Genomic DNA, 19,648 nt, shown 5'->3' on the forward strand with positions numbered 1-19,648 from the left:
AGGGGTTTAAGGAAGATTGCCTTTTGCCCTACCTGCACATATATATTTGCTGCAGCGTCAGCTATGTGGCCAAACTGACTTATGTGGTTTATGTGGTTTATGGCCTCCATTTTCCCATATATAAAATGGAGGGTTTCCAAATGAAAAATAGTTTTCAAATTATGCACTTTCTCTGATTGATTGGTAATGTCTGTTGGGAGCTGTGACTCTTGATTCTTCCCCATCCAGGCTCATCGGGAGAAAGTGTCATAGTTGATTAATGATGTCTGCAGTGTATGTGGGACAGGAGAATGAAGTGTATCTTTTGATATCGACGAGTGGTCTTTTAGGGGTGTCCTGGGGATAATAAGATTCAGTCAGTTTGTGGATTTCTGACCCGACAAGTCTATATATTAGCTTTAGTGTTGTGGGTGTTTCAGGGTGGAGCTCAGGATGGGAAATGAACATTATTCCTCTTCATATTCTCAAGACCTAGTGAGGAATCTCCAACCCTGGGCTCAGGAGATCCTCCCACCTCAGCCTCCCAAGTAGCTGGGGTTATAGGTGTGTGCCACTGTGACCAGTCCAAGTGAAAGTCTCAATTCTCAAATGGCACGGAAGGAGAGGAGCATAGGTTTGTGGCCAGAGAGACCTGGAATTCCACTCCAGAGCTGTTGTTGGCCAGCTGTGTGACTGTGCAGCAGTGATCACTATTGAGTGCTGTGTGTGTGCTGAGTATTCTGGCTGTGTTAGTCCATTCTCATATTGCTACAAAGACATACCTGAGGCTGGATAATTTATAAAGAAAAGAGGTTTATTTGGCTCACGGTTCTGTGGCAGTACAGGAAGGGTAATGCTGACATCTGCTCGGCTTCTAGGGAGGCCTCAGGGAGTTTCACTCATGGCAGAAGGTGAAGAGGCAGCAGGCACATCACACAGTGAGAGCAGAAGCAACAAGTAGGGGTGCTACACACTTTTATGACCAGATCTCAAAAGAACTCAGTATCATGACTACAGTACCAAGCCCTGAGGGATCTGCCCCCCGGTGATCCAAATGCCTCCCACCAGGCCCCACCTCCAGCACTGGGGATTACAATTCAACATGAGATTCAGATAGGGACAAATTTCCAAACCGTATCACTGGCTCTCCCATTTGTGGAGAATTAGGAAGGATGGTTGGGTAGGATCATGTGACTAGCTCTGACCGATGAGGATGGAGTGGAAGTGAGATCCTTCAGAGGTCTCTTTCCTATTCTGGTAATGACCAAACAACTGCTCCAGACAGAGCTGCTCCATCAGCCTGGAGCCTGGAGTGGAGGGGTCGTTGGGGGCTCCTTGGGAAGAACACTCTGGATGGAGACTAACGTGTGAAGTTTACCAGGCCATGTTCTCAGTACCTGCACTCATGTAGGTGGAAGAAAGCCCAACTGGGCAGACAGAGGAGTGGGCTCCACAAAGAGCTCTGAGGCTTGTGGTCCTTCAGTGATGTCCCAAGTTGCAGCAATAGTCTGGGCTTTTATGTCAATGGCTCACTGAATGTGAGCTACCCCTATGGAAGGGGAGAAGTAATTCCAGCACTTTGGGAGGCTGAAGTGGGTGAATTGCTTGAGCCCAGGAGTTTGAGACCAACCTGGGCAACATGACAAAACCCCATCTCTACAAAAAATACAAAAAAATTAGCTGGGCGTGGTGGTGCAAACCTGTAGTTCCAGTAACTTGGGAGGCTGAGATGGGAGGATCACTTGAGCCTGGGAGGTCAAGGCTGCAGTGAGCTGTGATCGCACCACTGCACTCCAGCCTATACAATAGAGCAAGACCCTATCTCAAACAGCAAACAAACAAACAAAAATGAAAGGGAAGTGATCTTGGGTGAGATGGAGCTCTTCATCTGAGGATAATTCCTACAGAGAGCTGACAGCTGAGGGCCACTGGGGCCCTCCAGCAGCTGGGGGAATATAACAGAGAAATGCAGGAATTTTGTAAGTCAGTGATTAAATTCAGCCATCAATAAAAATTAAATTATGTGAATTTATAGCTAAACACATTTTATTAAAAACAAAGGAAAGAAATACCCCCCAAACCCACCACTTCTTGTTTTATTGCATTTTACTACTACCTAAGCTTTTGAATGTATTCGTGTCTGTAAATATATCTGTAAGTTGGAAATGTTACATAACAGTGTGCGAACACACACTTCTTTCCCAGTTCTGCATGCGGTGACCTCACTGTGCAAGCTTGACATTGGCCATCGCGGGAGCATTTATACCACCAAAAATGGGCAAACACTACAAAAATGGGCAAACACTAGGGCTCTATTAATTGTTTGGGTTCTTGTATAGACTTGATAAAGCAATAGAAGAAAAAGCAAATTAAAATGGAAAGTGTCATATTGGTAGCTGTTACATTGTGAATGGCAAAAAAACATTATGGAGTCATAGCTGAATTGCAACTCTAGGTGGGCTATGGGTATAAGAGTTGTATAATAAAAATCAACAAAAGCTTTCTGTGAGAATATTTGGCTATAGACAATTTTCAATGAAGAGTGTTGTATATTTTATTACTATTTATAAACTGTGTACGATACATCTTTTATTGGTAAAATTTATAATAAAGATATGTATACACACACATGCACACATACGCACACACACACACACACACAAAATCTACCCTCACAGAACTGTCATTGATCATTCACCAGCACATCACTGGGGACTGTATTGGTCCTTCCATCCTTATGGGGTTATCTCAGCAGTGGAGGACCCTGTCCACTAGAGAAGGTGGCCGAGAGCAGAGTCACTGTCAACCCCTAATGGACATTTAGCTTGAGTGAGAGCTAATCTTATGGTCTCTGTTATTTCACTCCACTAAGATTTTTGGGATTGTTTGTTATGGCAGCATAACCTAGCCTATACTGACTGATACACTTAAGCAAAGGCACTTAATTCACTGGGTCATAGTTTCTTCATAATAGTACCTCCTTGGAGGGTTTCAGAGAGAACCAGAGGTGATGTCTATGTTTTCTTCGGCATTCAGTGAGCACTAATAATCTCAGCTGTTTTCATCGATAGCAGTGTCTTAGTACAGGACTCATACTGATTTGTTTACCTGATGGAAAATTCCTACAAGCCATCTTTGTACAGTTGGGCATGAGGATGCAGCTCTTTGTCTCTCTCTCTCTCTCTCCTCTGTCTACATTTTCTCCACCGTTCTCTGTGTCTTTGTCTGCATTTGTGTCTGGGTCCAAATCGCAGTCCAGAGGACTGAACCAAAGGCCACCAGTCTCAGCTGGAATAGGCAGCTCTTAGGGATCCTGGAGTGTTCACTTCTCAGTTATTGTGGCTGTAGTGGCTCTGTCCCCTGGTCTCCTGAGTGGAATCAAATTCAGCTCCAAGGAACAGTGGCAGAGGAGGACTATAAAGGTTAATGTCCTGAGAAATAGCTTGGAGTTAGCGGCAGCAGGCAGGAATAACAACTTTAATACAAAATAAAAATGGGTGGATGAATTGCTGCAAGGCCTGGTGGTGCCTTGCACAGATCTGAGCAGCACACACAGCAGCTGAGGCCAGAGGCCAGGAGAAAAGTCGGTCACTGAACCTCAGCCTCTGAAGGGCACACTGGCACCCTGGGTGATTCTACACTGCAGCCAGGATTGAGGATTCCTATTCTAATCATTTTAGTTGGCACAATAGGCATAGTACGTGTGTCTCCAGAGGCTGCTGTGAGGATGAGGTATGGCATTTAATAACTTATTAAAGGCCTGTCAGGAGAGGACCCATTAAATTATGACGCATCCATAACTGTTAACAATTATGAGACAGATTTATACCTATTGTTATGGCACAATGTCCAATAAATACTAAGGGGCAAAGCAAGATGGTGCAAGTCCCCATGGTTTGTCTCCTTTGAGGAGGGGAGTTTGAGGGTATATTCATGTATGCTTTGTTACAGTGGGGACGAGAAATGGGAACAGGTGGCTGAGTGAGGAGAGAAGTTAACCTTTTGACTATATGTCCTCTGATGCTGCTTCAAATGGTTACTATACACATCTCTCTCTCTTTTTTTGCTTTTTTGAGACAGGATCTGGCTCTGTTGCCCAAGCTGGAGTGCAATGGCGCAATCTCGACTCAATGCGACCTCCACCTCCTGGGCTCAAGTGATTCTTCTGCCTCAGCCTCCCGAGTAGCTGGGATTACAGGCGTGCACCATCACACCCAGCTAATTTTTGTATTTCAGTAGAGATGGGGTTTTGCCATGTTGGCCAGGCTGGTCTCGAACTCCTGACCTCAAGTGATCCTCCCACCTTGGCCTCCCAAAGTGCTGGGATTGCTGGCGTGAACCACTGAGCCAAGCCGCACATCTCTTATGTACCTTTTTTGTAAAATAGCAGAAAAAAAATTCCAGCAGGTTTTGCAACCACCGCCATCATCCATGCCACCAACCCAGGGAGGTGGGAGGTGGGATTTGATCCTGGAGGCGGGGCTCGGACTCTGGACCAGATTGAAGACTGGCTGAAACAGGGAAGAGGCTAAAGCGCCTCTCCATAAGACATGCCCACCAGTGCCATGTCAGTTTACCGTTGCCGTGGCGACACCTGGAAATTAATGCCCCTTTCCATGGCAATGACCTGACAACCTGGAAGTTATCACCCTATTTCTGGGAATGTCTGCATAAGCCACCCCTTAATTTGCATTTAATTAAAAGTGGGTATAAATATGACTGCAGACCAGCCTCTGAGCTGCTACTCTGGACACTCTGCCTATAGGGTAGCCCTGCTCTGCAGGGAGCACTGCCTCTACTGCTGCTGTACACTGGGGCTTCAATAAAAGTCGCTGTCTAACATCACCAGCTCACCCTCGAATTCTTTCCTGGGTGAAGCCAGCAATCCTCCTGGGATAAGCTCTAATTTTGGGGCTCAATTGTCTGGAATCACCAGGTCAAGGGCAACTTCAGCATTGAGTTTGTGAAAGTCCCAGGTTATCGACATACTATTTTTTAGGTTATGGGGCTGGGTTCCCATAGGAGGACTCCAGAATCTTACGGGCAGTAATGACTTGGGGAAATAGCTGAGGTGGAGTGTTTTAAAGAAACTGGCCCAGCACTTTGGGAGGCCAAGGCGGGCAGATCACGAGGTCAGGAGTTCACGAACAGCCTGAACAACATGGTGAAACCCCGTCTCTACTAAAAATACAAAAATTAGCTGAGTGTGGTGGCATGTGCCTGTAGTCCCAGCTACTCAGGAGGCTGAGGCAGGAGAATCGCTTGAACCCGGGAGGTGGAGGTTGCAGTGAGCCGAGATCGTGCCACTGCACTCCAGCCTGGCGACAGAGCGAGACTCCATCTCGAAAAAAAAAAAAGAAAAGAAAAGAAAAGAAAAAAGAAACTGGCTGCACATCAGAACGACGAAAGGAACCTGACGATGCATGTCAGACTATTCAGGCTCATTCTGTGTGGAGAAGTCAGGGAGTGAGAGGTTTAGACACGAAGTGGATTTGAATGCTCTCTTGCCATGGCTGTGCCTTGTCCCTGCCAATGCTGTTAACTATTAGACCTCCCTTTGGTTATAATCAGGCCCCTGCAATATTAACTGGTCAAAGATTCCCCCCAAGAACAGACCCCTGTAGCTGTCTGGCTGCCATCACAGATGGGTTTCTCGGTTTCTGGAGGGCTCTGGTTTTGGGAGCCAGATCTTTAGGGCCTGCCAGGATGGGAGCTGCATTGGGTTTGCTTGAGGTCCCAGTGACCATGCTGAGGAATCCCATGGGCTTAGGGGTCAGAGGCATTCAAACCAGAGCAACTCCATCGTTGAGTAGGGGCTGGGTAAATTAAGGCTGAAACGTGATGGGCTGCATTCCCAGGAGACTAGGCATTCTCAGTCATAGGATGAGATGGGTCACAAGATGCAGGTCATAAAAACCCTGCTGATAATACAGGTTGCAGTAAAGAAGCTGGCCAAGACCCACCCAAAACAAGATGGTGACGTAAGTGACCTCTGGTCATCCTCACTGCTCATTATACGTTAATTATAATGCATTCACTTCTAAAATACACTCCCTCCAGTACCATGACAGTTTACAAATGCGATGTCAATGTGCAGAGGTTACCCTCTATGCTCTAAAAAGGGGAGGAACCCTTAGTTAGGGAATTGCCCACCCTTTTCCCAGGAAAACGTGAATAACCCAGCTCTTCTTTAGTATATGATCAAGAAATAACTATAAAAATAGCCAACCAGCAGCCCTCTGGTTAGAGCCAGAGAATCAATGCAACTCCCAGCCTGCACTCTCGCCACTCCACAAGGGACATCGCCCTGCTCCCGGTCCAGAGGCACAAGAAAGCCACATGCACCATGATGACGGTGGGCATGAAGAACGCTGCAAAAGAGGGAGGCAGTAAGTGCTGTGGGAATATCCAAGAGGAAGCGGCTCTGCCTGGACAGCTGGAAAAGGATGGATAATGAAGCAGGGGTGCATTGCTGGACGTCTCAGGGAGGGCTGGTGCACTGAGAAGTTTGGAAGGGGCAGCATATTCAGCAAATGGAGCTGGGCTGATGGCATCAAAGGAGGACGTGTAGACAGTGAGGGATGGAACGAGATGAGAGGCAGGCAGTCCCTTGAGACTCCCTTAAATCTCAGGCTGAGGAGTTGGGTTTTTCTTTACTTAATAGGGGCTTCAAAGCAAGAGAGCTCATAAACAGTGATCAGAATCTGTGTTTGGGAGCTGCTTCAGTTAAATAGAACCAAGGGCACATTCGTAGATAAAGAAGAGGAGATTTACTTTGGGAACTGGCTCCTGTGATTGTGAGGTTAGGAAGTCCTCCATGGTTTGCTGTCTGCGTGCTGGAGAACCAGGAAAGCTAGTGGTGTAATTAAATCCAAAGCCAAAGACTTGAGATCTAAGAGTCCCAGAGTCCAAATGCCTGGGAGAACTGGGAACTCTAATGTCGAAAGCGAGAGAAGGTTGGGTTTTTCAACCCTTCTCTGACTCTATCCCTGTACAAGGAGAGAGAAAGAGAATTCATCCTTCCTTTTCCTTTTTGTTTTCTCTGGGTCCTCAAGGGATTGGGAGATGCCCACCCCCTTTGGGGAGGGTGGGTCTTGTTCACTCCATCCACTGATTCAAATGCTGTTCTCTTCCAGAAACACCCTCACAGACACACCCAGAAATCATGCTTTACCAGCTCTCTGGGCATCTCTTAACCCAGTCAAGTTGGTATGTAAAATTAACCTCACATGATATGACCCTGGAGGTGGCTATGAAGGATAAATAAGAGCTGGATACAGTGGTTGATGCCTGTAATCCCAACAGTTTGGGAAGCCGAGGTGGGAGGATCATTTGAGTCCAGGAGTTCAAGACCAACCTGGGCAAGATAGTGAGACCCTGTCTCTAAAAATAAATAAATAAATAAATAAACAATGAATAAATAGGATAAACAAGAGGAAGGCAAAGGTGGAGGTAGAGAGACCAGTTAGGAAGCTACTGTGGTTATCCATGCTGGAGAGAATGTTGGCTGAATTCAGGTAGCAGTGGGAAGGGGGAGGTGTGGTCAGAGTTTAGAGATGTTAAAGAGGTCAAATCAACAGAACCTGGTGGTTAGATATGGGGAAAGAAGGGGATGGGTAAGTCAAGAATAGTCCTGCTTGGCCAGCCACAGTGGTTCATACTTGTTATCCCAGTGCTTTGGAAGGCTGAGGGAGGAGGATCACTTGAGGCCAGGAGTTCAAAATTAGCCTGGACAACATAGTGAGACTTTGCCTCTATATATATAAAAAAAAAAAAAAATTAGCTTTACATGGTGCTGTGTGCCTATAGGTCCAGCTACTCTGGAGGTTGAGGCAGGAGGATCACTTGAATCCAGGAGTTTGAGGCTGCAGTGAACTATTACTGTGCAACAGCACTCCAACCTGGCCAATAGAGCAAGACCTTGTCTCCAAAAAAATTGTTTTAAAAGAATATTCCTGACTGATCCTTGGGTAACTGTATGGATAGAGATGCCAAAGTAGGAACACAAGAGAAGTGGGTGAAAGGGATGGAGAGATTTTGAGGTTTGTTGAACCCAAGGTACCCAAGGGACCTCCAGGTAGCAGTGCACAGTGGGCAGTTGTATATGGAATTCAGGGGAGACGTAAGGCTAGAGGTATCATTGTAGTAAGTGACAGAAGAAACTTCCCCTAACTGAGCCTGGAGAGGTTGCAGGAAGAACAGCCCTCTCTGAGCACTGAGTCTGTGTCAGCGTGACCCCGGGCACCTGGATATGTCCTTGGCCAACTGAAACCCTTATGAACCTTTTGTGGCACCAAATGCCAAGGGATTCAGCCAGGAGTGTCTTTGGAGACTTACGAGACAGAGACCATGGACAAACCCTTCAGATCCTGGAAGTTGCTACAACCCAGTTTGGCCCCACCATCTTCCTTAGACCAAGGCCTTTTCTTCTGGCTCCAAGTTCTAGGCCAGCTTCCACTGTGTATGCGACCGTGGTTCCTGCTGACATCATGAAAACCCTATAAGAATTTAGGATGGCGTACAGAAAGTACTGCAACCTTGAGGTAGTCTTAGCCCCTTCCTGGGTTCAGTGGTCAGAGTGCACTAAAAGCTGATCTCCTCCTTTCTAGCTCCTTCCAGCTCCAGACCTTTCGGCCCCTTCGGTGCTACTGCATGTGAATCAATTCCTAAATAGGAAGACCGTCCTCCAGACTTATCCCCTTAATTGGGTAGACTTGATTTAGAGGGATGAATCTGGAAAAGCTCAGAGCAGAACCACGTTTGAGATGGACTCTGTAGTTCTACCTTTTCCAAAGCCTCTGGAGCAGAAGAGGAGTTGAGCAACTTCCCTGCAACTGTCTCCTCAAGCATCAGGAGGGAGAGCAACACCTCAGTCTCACTCAGCAGGAACCACTTCATTTGCATGTATCAGAAACAATTTTTGCAAATTTAATTAATCACAGTTTACATGCTAATAATCATTGAAATATTTTTATGGGTAAATGATGGATATTCTCTGCTGTGGGGGGAATTCATTGGTTTCAGCATTCACTTATAATTTATTTTCCATTGAGTGATTAGGGAGTGAGAGTAATATCTATAGTCACGATAGGAAGAAAAAGCCATGATAGTCATTTCTTGGATGAGGCCTGAAGAAGGTTGGATTTCTCCAGTAGGTGCTTGGTGTCAAGGTGGGGCAGGTGAAGCAACCAATCCCCAGTATGGCTACTTTCACTTCCAGGCCTCCTGGTTAAAACATCATGATGATTATTCTGCTGTCTTAAATATCATGACCACTCCCAGTACTACCAATCATTACCACCCTTATCACTACCAGCACCACCACCAGCACCATCACCACTATGTTTGTCAAAATGCAAGCCAGTTTTATTCCCACCACATTATCATCACTACCGCTATCACCTCCACCATCACCATTGCCGTCATCTCCACCACTAATCACCACCATCACCACTCACCACCATTTTTATTACCACAATCACTATCATCACCACTCACTACCATCACCGCCACTATCACCACCATTTTTATTACCACCCTCATCACCTCCATTATCATTACTATCATCACTACCCACTACCATCACCACCACCATCACCACTATTTTCATTACCACTCTATCATCATTACCATCACCGCCCAACATCACCACCATTTTTATTACCACCATCATCACACATCACCACCATCATTATCATCACTTCTATAACCACTAACACCATCACTATCATCACCACCATGACCACCCATAGTCACCAACACTATTATCACCACCCATCACAGCCTTCAATACCAGTATCACTATCACCATGGTTATGTTATAATCATATCTCAACCTTCACTACCTTTCTGTACCTTGGAGATGCTACTCCCTTCCATCCAGAAACCCAGGATCATCCCTGGATCGTCCTTCTCCTTCTTTCTCCTCTCCACACATCCTTGCTTTCACACATCTAATCAATCACTAAATCCTGTTGAGTCTGGCTCCTGCATAGATCTTCAAGTTATGTTCTCATCTTTCCTTATATTTCCTGAGTTTAGGTCTTCACTTGTTCTACTGCAAAACTTGTCTTTTTCTTGCCAATGTGGTGCTCGAGTATCTTCCCCATGTGGTAATCTGATCATCTCACTCCAGTGATGAAAACTTCATCTCATTGCCTCATTGTCATCAGTGATACTCCAACTGCAGTAGTATGTAAAGTGTTTTAAGGGAAAACATTCTGTAGACCCCACATTGACTTCAACATTTGAATTGTTAATGTTACTTACTTATTTACAAACAAAACTAGGTATTAACTCATTTTGCACATACTGTGCTTCATTGAATCTGAAACACCATCAATTGTAAGATGCGTTATTATTTTACGTAGCATTAAAAAGGGAAAAAGTGCTGTCAGTTGAAATTGTAAGAGGCTGTAGATTTTAAGATGCATCCCAATTTCAGAGTCAAAATGAGAGGAAAATTATGTTCTAGTATCAATGACAAAACAAGTTTATAAACAACACTAAACAAATTAGAAACTAAACACTAAGAGTGATAAAATTCAAATTAGCATTATTTATTTAATGTGATAGATAATGTTGTTTTGCTGAAACTAAACTGCCACTTACTCAAAATGAATTGCTGTTCTAGCCCAGGTTATTTTGAGCTTTGCTTCCTTTATTACTTTAGGTGGCACAGAAACTCAATTCTCCCACCATCTTTGTCTCTGAGAATCTTTAACTGAGATAGAGCAGGAATTTCCCTTTTTTAGGTGCCTGCAGACCCCAAGTATGGAAATAAAGGAAAATCCTGAGTTCCTTCAAGGGGAATTCCAGGCACCTAGCTAGCCCTGAGAACTAAATAAGTAATTTGTTAAATAAGAAGGTAATAGTAGCCTAAAACAATAGCTAAGGAAGTTAAACTCCCAGAGATGTCCATTTTCCTTATAGAAACTAAAGGTAACATCTTAACATAGCTTCCCGGATTGTCTTTCCCACATGCTCAGATTCCCACAGATGCCCCTCCACCAAATGGCTGGAACCAGTGACATGTAGACCACAGATAAGGGGGAAGGGAAGACTACACTTTAACTGCCATCCTTTGTTCTAAGTTTCTTTCTGCAGGGACTTGGAGAAAGTCATTCCCCCTAGCCAGTTAACATTTTTCTACTGACCTCAAATTTTTAAACAAAGCTTCTCTTCCTTAACCAATTGCAAATCAGAAGATCTTTGAGTCTATCTGATATGGTTTGCTTCTGTGTCCAAATCTCATCTTGAATTGTAATCCCCATGTGTTGAGGGAGGGACCTGTTAGGAGGTGATTTGATTATGGGGGCGGTTTTCCCCATGCTATTTCACGACAGGGAGTGAGTTCTCATGAGAGCTGGTTGTTTTAAAGTGTGGCACTCCACTTTGCTTGCTCTCTGTCTCTCCTGCTGCCTTGTGAAGAAGGTACCTGCCTCCCCTTTACCTTCTGCGGTGATTGTAAGTTTCCTGAGGCTCCCCAGCCATGCAGAACTGTGAGTCAATTACACCTCTTTTGTTTATGAATTACCCAGTCTCAGCTAGTATCTTTATAGCAGTGTGAGAATGGAATAATACACTGCCTATGACCTGTAAGCCTTCACTTCAAGGTATCTCACCCTTTTAACCTTAAACCAATGTGTAACCTTCATGCATTGATTTACAATTTTGCCTGTAGTTTCTGCTTTCCTGAAGTTTACCCTTGCCTTTAAAAACCCTTACCTGCCCCAGGGGTTGCGGCTTATGCCTTTAATCCCAGAACTTTGGGAGGCCAAAGTGGGAGGACTGCTTGAGCCCAGGGGTTCAAGACCAGCTTGGGCAACATGGCAGACCTAATCTCTACTAAAAATAAAAAATTAGCTGGGTGTGGTGGCAGGCACCTTTAGTTCTAGCTACTTGGGAGGCTGAGGCTAGAGGATCACTTGAGCCCAGGAGAACGAGGCTACAGTGAACTATGATCATGCTACTGCACTCTAGGCTTGGCAACAGAGGACAGAGCAAGACCCTGTCTAAAGAAAACCACCATCACTACCGACGAAAAAAACCCTTACCTTGCAGGTACTTGACTTGTAGCCACTGGGGAGTTTGGGTCTTAAGCATGACCTGCCCTGATTCTCGTTGGGGGGCACCCTGCAATAAATGACTTTCTTTCTATCACTGCAAACACCTGTGGGTGAGTCTCTGGATTTACTGTTCTGGGTGAATGAACCTCAGTTTGGTTCTAGAACGTAACTGGCATTGCAAGCCATTCAATTGGTCTTGTTAGGAATAACGCTTAAAATTTTTAAGGAAATTGAGCACTCAAACGAAGGATTTTTAACAAAGCAATTTTACTTCTGTGCAGAGGGGTGCCTCTTTGGCCAGTTGCCATGAGAGCACACCTGAACAAAGGGGCACAGGAGTCTTTATTTTTAATGCAAGTCCTGCCCCTGTACCCTTTCCCCATTGGCCAGGGTCGGGTCATACAATTTAAACTAATTTCGGTTGGCTAAACGTTTGCATTTTTTTAGATAAGGTGGATCATAAAAGAAAGTGGGGAGGAAGGGGAAGGGATGTTGTAATGAACTAGAAGGTTAGTTTTTTTTTTTTTTAAATAAGGAAAAGAATGTGAGTTGGTATGGATAATGCCTGGTATTGTGGTGTGCCTGGGCATTTAAAAAAGGCAAAAAGGAAAAAGGAGAAAAAGGAAAAGCGGAGGTGCGGGGGAGGTACTATGAATTAAAGAATAAAAAATTTATTAGATTATTTGACGAGAAACCTCATCATATCTCACAGTCTTTGTCTGGCACAAACACATCCTTTATGTATCAAGTCTACCCCCATCTTTTCCCTCTTGTCCTGGGACAATTAAAACATTATTACTTCTTCTTCTTCTTTTTTTTTTTTTGCAAAAATTGTCATCATTGGACATGTAGATTCAGGCAAGTCCACCTCCACTGGCATCTGATTTACAAATGTGGTGGCTTTGACAAAGGAACCATTGAAAAATTTGAGAAGGAGGCTGCTGAGATGGGAAAGGGCTCCTTCAAGTATGCCTGGGACTTAGATAAACTGAAAGTTGAGCGTGACAATGTGGTATCACCATTGATATCTCCCTGTGGAATTTTGAGACCAGGCAGTGCTATGTGACTATCACTGATGCCCCTGGACACAGAGATTTCATCAAAAACATGATTACGGTGCCATCTCAGGCTGACTGTGCTGTCCTGACTGCTGTTGGTGGTGAATTTGAAGCTGGTATTTCCAAGAATGGACAGACCTAGGAGCATGCCCTCTGGCTTACACACTAGGTGTGAAACAACTAATTGTTGGTGTTCACAAAATGGATTGCACCGAGCCACCCTATGGCCAGAAGAGATACGAGCAAATTGTTAAGGAAGTCAGCACTTACATTAAGAAAATTTGGCAGGACACAGTGGTTCACGCCTGTAATCCCAGCACTTTGGGAGGCTGAAGCAGATGGATCATCTGAGGTCAGGAGTTCAAGACTAGTCTGGCCAACATGGTGAAACCCCATCTCCACTAATAATACAAAAATTAGCTGGGCGTGATGGCACACACATGTAATCCCAGCTACTCAGGAGGCTGAGGCAGGAAAGTCGCTTGAACTCGGGAGGTAGAGGTTGCAGTGAGCCAAGATCGCACCATTGCACTCTAGCCTGGGCCACAAGAGCAAAACTCTGTCTCAAAAAAAAAAAAAAAAAATTGGCTACAACCCTGACACAGTAGCATTTGTGCCAATTTCTGGTTGGAATGGTGACAACATGCTGGAGCCAAGTGCTAATATGCCTTGGTTCAAGGGATGGAAAGCCACCCATAAGGATGGCAATGCCGGTGGAACCACACTGCTTGAGGCTCTGGACTGCATCCCACCACCAACTCGTCCAACTGACAAGCCCTTGTGCCTGCCTCTCTGAGATGTCTACACAGTTGGTGGTATTGGTACTGTTCCTGTTGGCTGAATGGAGGCTGGTGTTCTCAAACCCGGTACGGTGGTCACTTTTGCTCCTGTCAGTGTCACAACTGAAGTAAATTGTGTTGAAATGCACCATGAAGCTTTGAGTGAAGCTCTTCCTGGGCACAATGTGGGCTTCAATGTCAAGAACATGTCTGTCAAGGAGGTTCGTCATAGCAATGATGCTGGTGACAGCAAAAATACCCACCAATGGAAGCAGCTGGCTTCCCTGATCAGGTGATTATCCTGAACCATCCAGGCCAATTCAGTGCGGGCTATGCCTCTGTACTGGATTGCCACACGGCTCACATTGCATGCCAGTTTGCTAAGCTGAAGGAAAAGATTGATCGCCATTCTGGTAAAAATCTGGAAGATGGCCCTAAATTCTTGAAATCTGGTGATGCTGCCATTGTTGATATGGTTCTTAGATAACTCATATGTATTGAGAGCTTCTCAGACTATTCACCTCTGGGTTTCTTTGCTGTTCGTGATATGAGACAGACAGTTGCTGTGGGTGTCATCAAAGCAGTGGACAAGAAGGCTGCTGGAGCTGGCAAGGTCACCAACTTTGCCCAGAAAGCTCAGAAGGCTAAATGAATATTATCCCTAATACCTGCTACTCTGGTCTTAGTTGATGGAAGAACAGTTTCAGAACCGTTTGTTTCAATTGGTCATTTAAGTTTAATAGTAAAAGACTGGTTAGTGATAACAATGCATCATAAAACCTTCAGAAGGAAAGGAGAATGTTTTGTGGACCACTTTTTTTTTTTTCATGTGGCAGTTTTAAATTATTAGTTTTTAAAATCAGTACTTTTCAATGGAAGCAACTTGACCAAAAATCTGTCACAGAATTTTGAGACCCATTAAAACAAAGTCTAATGAGAAAAAATCACACATTGTTACTAGACCCCAAAATGATCACAAATCAAATCAATGCATGGATTCCATCCTGGTTGTCAGGAAGATGATCCAGAATGTACTAGTATTTGTGAACACACTAAAATTGTAATACATTCTTGCTGAGCACTTATAAATCCCTAAGTGTAAATCTGCAAGCTTTCAGGGAGTCTTTAATGACAGTTTTAGACTCCAGTCTTCATGACAAGATCTGTTTTCTAGCATGCTCCATCTCTGCCTTGTCTCTGGCCCTTTCCTGTTCCTTGCGGCAGCCTGTATTAGTCCATTTTCATATTGCTATGAAAAAATACCCAAGACTAGGTAATTTATAAAGAAAAAGTGGTTTAACGAACTCACATTTACACATGGCTGGGGAAGCCTCACAATCATGGCAGAAGGGGAAGGAGGAGCAAAGGCACGTCTTACATGGCAGCAGGCATGAGGGCGTGTGCAGGGGAACTAACTGCCCTCTATAAAACCATCAGATCTTGTGAGACTTATTCACTACCATGAGAACAGCATGGGAAAACCAGCCCCCATGATTCAATTTCCTCCCACTGGGCCCCTCCTACTACACATGGGACTATGGAAGCTACAATTCAAGATGAGCTTTGGGTTGGAACACAGCCAAACCATATCACAGACATATAATCAAATGAACAATTATAAAATTGTTCATTTACATGCTTGAGAGTCTGGACTTTATTTTTGTGATGTTTAGTACAGAGATGGATACCAATTAGGAACTCAGTATATTTAACAAATAACTTCATTTTTTCCTTTTATACCAAAGTTTTATATGTTTACACCCCAGATTCCTCCTCCCTCTCCCCTCATCCTCTGCTATGTCCTTTACCATTTCCTTTCTTCCTCTTCATTCCTCTCTTGCTCTTTCTCTCTCTCTTCCCCCTTTCTCTCCTCTCCCTATGTATCTTTCTTTTCTTTCTTTCTTTCTTTCTTTCTTTCTTTCTTTCTTTCTTTCTTTCTTTTTCTTTCTTTCTCTCTCTCTTTCTTCCTTTCCTTTCCTTTCCTCCCTCCGTCCCTCCCCCCTTTCTTTCTTTGTTCTTTCTTTCATCTCTCTTTATCCTCTCAGTCTGTCTGGTTGTCTCTCTTTACCTCTAGATCACCTGGCATCACAATTCTAGCCCAGATACCTCTCCTCTTGTTGCCAAAATGTCAAGGGTTTGATCTAGGTCCTGTTGCTCACGACACAGAAAGCCAGTTGCTGAGACCACAAGCATTGCCAGGGAAGAAGTCTTTATTTGGGTGCTGTTAGTCAGGGAGAGACTCAAATCTGTGTCTCCAACTGACTAAAATTGGGAGTTTATATTCTGGGGAGGAAATGTAACTATATGCAGAAAGACAGAAGTTAGGGAGGGGTAAGGAAGCAGTCATGATGGATGAGAGGTCTGGTGTCTCATTGTCTAGCTGCAGTAATCTGATGAGTTTCAGTTCCTTGATACTATCTGAGAGGACTGACTGACTGTTTCCTAAGAAAGGAACTCAGATGAGACAAAAGTAAGTTTCAGGCTTTAAGACTGGGAGGGTCAACTTCTGTGTTATTCAGAACACTGTAAGCATCTGTCTATTGGGAAAATTGGGCCAGTTTCACTCTTGGATGGAGCCAGCTGGCAAAGCTGGAGGTGAGGGAGTCTTTTTCAGAGACCCTTGAGTGTGCCCAGAATTTATTTCCTGGGAAGCGAGGTGCGGTTCGGTGATGTCTCTGGAGAGTAAGGGTGAGGATGAGACTCCACCAGTCCCATTGGGCAGGGAGCTTCCTTCTGGAAAAATGTCCTCTTTATGCTGAATCCCTTCAGAGACCCTAGCTGTACAGTGATTCAGGGAAAGGTCCTGCCTCCCTCTTTGTGCCTCCATTTGACTAAAATGGGGGAAATAATATCACAGAGGCCTCATGGGACTATGGAGAAGAGTAAATGAGCTGATATACGTAAACATGCCCAGCGTGGTGCCTGCCATCACAGATGTTCAAGAAACACAAGTTTTCTGTCTTCCCTTGCCCATTGTGTTTGAGAATACAAAGCCCTTAGTTAATGGAAGCACTAATCGGGGAGCGGGAAATCTGAGCTCTAGTCCTGGTTCTACCATGGTGTGACTTTGGGTGCATCATCTTCCCTTTCTGAACCTCCATTACAAAAAATCGATAATGTGGTGAGGAATGATAATGCTATCTACCTCACAGAATTTCAGATGGGATTACATTAAATACAGTGGTGCTTGAGTAAGAGACGATCATGGTCTCTGGCAAGTGACAACAACAATAAAAACTAAAAAAATGGCTGGATGTAGTGGCTCATGCCTGTAATACCAGCACTTTGGGAGGCCAAGGCGGGTGGATCACTTGAGGCCAGGAGTTTGAGACTAGCCCAGCCTACACAGTAAAACCCCATCTCTAGTAATGCAAAAAAAATTAGCCAAGTGAGGTGGTACGTGCCTATAGTCCCAGCTACTCAGGAGACTGAGGCAGAAGAGCCACTTGAACCCAGCAGGTGGAGGTTGCAGTGAGCTGAGATCATAGCACTGTACTCTAGCCTGGGTGACAGAGCAAGACCCTGTCTCAAAAAATTAAAAAAAAAAATTAAAAAGAGAAAAAGTGCTGTCAATTGGAATTGTAAGAGGGCAAATATTACCATATTCATGTATACCAGGAATGGTTCTTAGGAACCTAGATCCAGTCTCTCATTTATTCCTTGTGTTGGCAGCAAGAACATCTCCACAAACTTGGGGCCTGAATGAGGCAGAGTGCTTTCATTTTCCCTATCAATTGCTTCAGCAACCACCTGCCTTATTAGTAGAATGTTTATCACTTTTTTTGTGGAGTTCTCCCTGCTCCCTTAAATGATCTGTGAACCTTACAGGTGTTCTTAGTTCCAAAGGGAGTGTCTGCCCATGGCTAAACTAGAAATGGCTAAGGACAGGGGTCTGGTTAGTTCACTGCTGCAGTTGTGTCTTGTTGCCAGAGGGGTTGCTGTTGAAGCGAAGTTCTGCACAGTCTTGTGAATGCTTTGTTCTGTGATTATGTGAGATCCAGTTCTTGGATATCCGTTGAGAGAGAATGATCCAACTCCTTCCGTGCTAAGTGTGGCCAAGAGTTACACACATTTGGCCCCAGAGTTTCATCTCTACAATCAATTCTATCAGTTCACATACACAGTCACTCCTTGGGGTATAAGCAGGAACCAGGAACACTGGTTTGGGGTCAGTTCCAAAGTGTGACTACCCAAAAATGCTTACAGCTACTATACTTCCTGCCTCTCCTGTGACTTAATTGTTAGACAATTAGACATCAATTATTTGGCTCATTCAAACCCCAAAGCTCTTGTTATATTCATCTTGCAGGAAATCCTGGGCCACTTGAAGCAGGCTAAACTGGTGGCTACAAAATGTCATCTGTTCCCAGTTGTGCTATGTTATAGTTGACAGAATCTTTTAATAAAATCGAGGGAAGAATCCACAAGTTTGATATTCTATAGGATAGTCCTATTATCCTCCCAACAGTGGAGCAGAGGTCACTGTACTGTACTCACAAGTCTAAAAATGTGGCCTAGAGTTACTGTAGAAAGAGTAGAGGTGTTAGAAATGGACGGAAAGTGTTCAAATCTCTGGTGGAAATCAGTTGTGTTTACTCACCCAGTGTCTTATTGCTCCTTCAGTTCTTGTGGGAACCTCAATTTTCTTTTCACGAATTATCTCTCACTCACTCTCAATCTCAGTTTGGGTGGGACTGGTCCTACCTTTGTTCTCAAGGGGTGGGACTCTGACCCAGGCCTGGCCAATGAAAGGACTGAAACTCCCTAGCTACAATCATTGGTTCATAGATCAGCACATGACCCAAGTTGAGCCAATGAAAGGCTCACTTGATATTTTTGCTAGAATGGTGGGAAAAGAAGCACTTCCTTTCTTTGGGGGAACACTGAGCTTATGGGATGTAAGCTTAAAGCTGCTAGGATTCTATCTTAGCCACCAGGTAGAGAAAGCCTGATTGAAAATGAAGTCAACTTTGTGGAAAGAAGAGCCAAGTGATAGATACTGAGAGATTCTACTTGACATTGAGCCCCTGGATCCAACTGTGCCTGAAACTAGAACTACAGATGGTCTGTCATGAACCAGAACATGCCCATTTCCTAGTTAAGTCAGTTTGAGTTGTGTTGGGTTTTGGTCATTTGCCATAATATAGTATACAATTAATCCCCTGAGGATCAGTGTAAGTAGGTTCTCAGCAGAGCAAGATGTTAAACAAAAGACAGACAGGCAAACAGGCAGACAAATGATCTCTGATGATTAGGCACTTCTTTCCATCTCTTTTCAGAGCACAGCCACTCCATCCCTCCTCACCAGATGCTTTGCTTGTGTCTGGCACAGCCAGGGCAGGGCGCCAGTACCAGGCAGGTTGAAAATATTACAAAATGTCTGGGGAAAATGGCATTGTTTCTGATTTATGTTTTTGCTTCCCCTCTTATCTCCTGCATTTTTGCTTTTATTTAAGGCTGTGTTCAATGTTGTAATTACTTTTTTAATCGGTAACGTCTGTGTCTGGGGTGTGTGGTTTCCCGCCATTGCTCGGTCTAACACTGTAAACAAATGCTGGTACTTTGGCTGGGAGGCTCCTGCTGAAATATCGCCCTAAATAAATAAAAGGCAAATTAGATATTGAAAAATAACTTTAAATTACATTTGAATTCTTGGGGAATTACATCTTACATTTGTGTTAGGGACAAATGAGTTTGCCTTAACACATCTAGAGCTATTGACCAGGGAGGACAGCGGTGTTTGACAGTGTCTGGGAAGAGGGAG

The 19,648-nt window shown here is 44.4% G+C and overlaps 1 pseudogene; it reads left to right on the forward strand.

Moving 5' to 3' along the window:
- Nucleotides 1–12,883: 12,883 nt before the first annotated feature.
- On the forward strand, nt 12,884–14,542 carry LOC105502961 (annotated as a pseudogene).
- The last annotated feature ends 5,106 nt before the right edge of the window (nt 14,543–19,648 follow it).

Source organism: Colobus angolensis, unplaced genomic scaffold (assembly GCF_000951035.1).
Source record: "Colobus angolensis palliatus isolate OR3802 unplaced genomic scaffold, Cang.pa_1.0 Scaffold820, whole genome shotgun sequence".
In the NCBI taxonomy this organism is placed as follows: Eukaryota; Metazoa; Chordata; class Mammalia; order Primates; family Cercopithecidae; genus Colobus; species Colobus angolensis.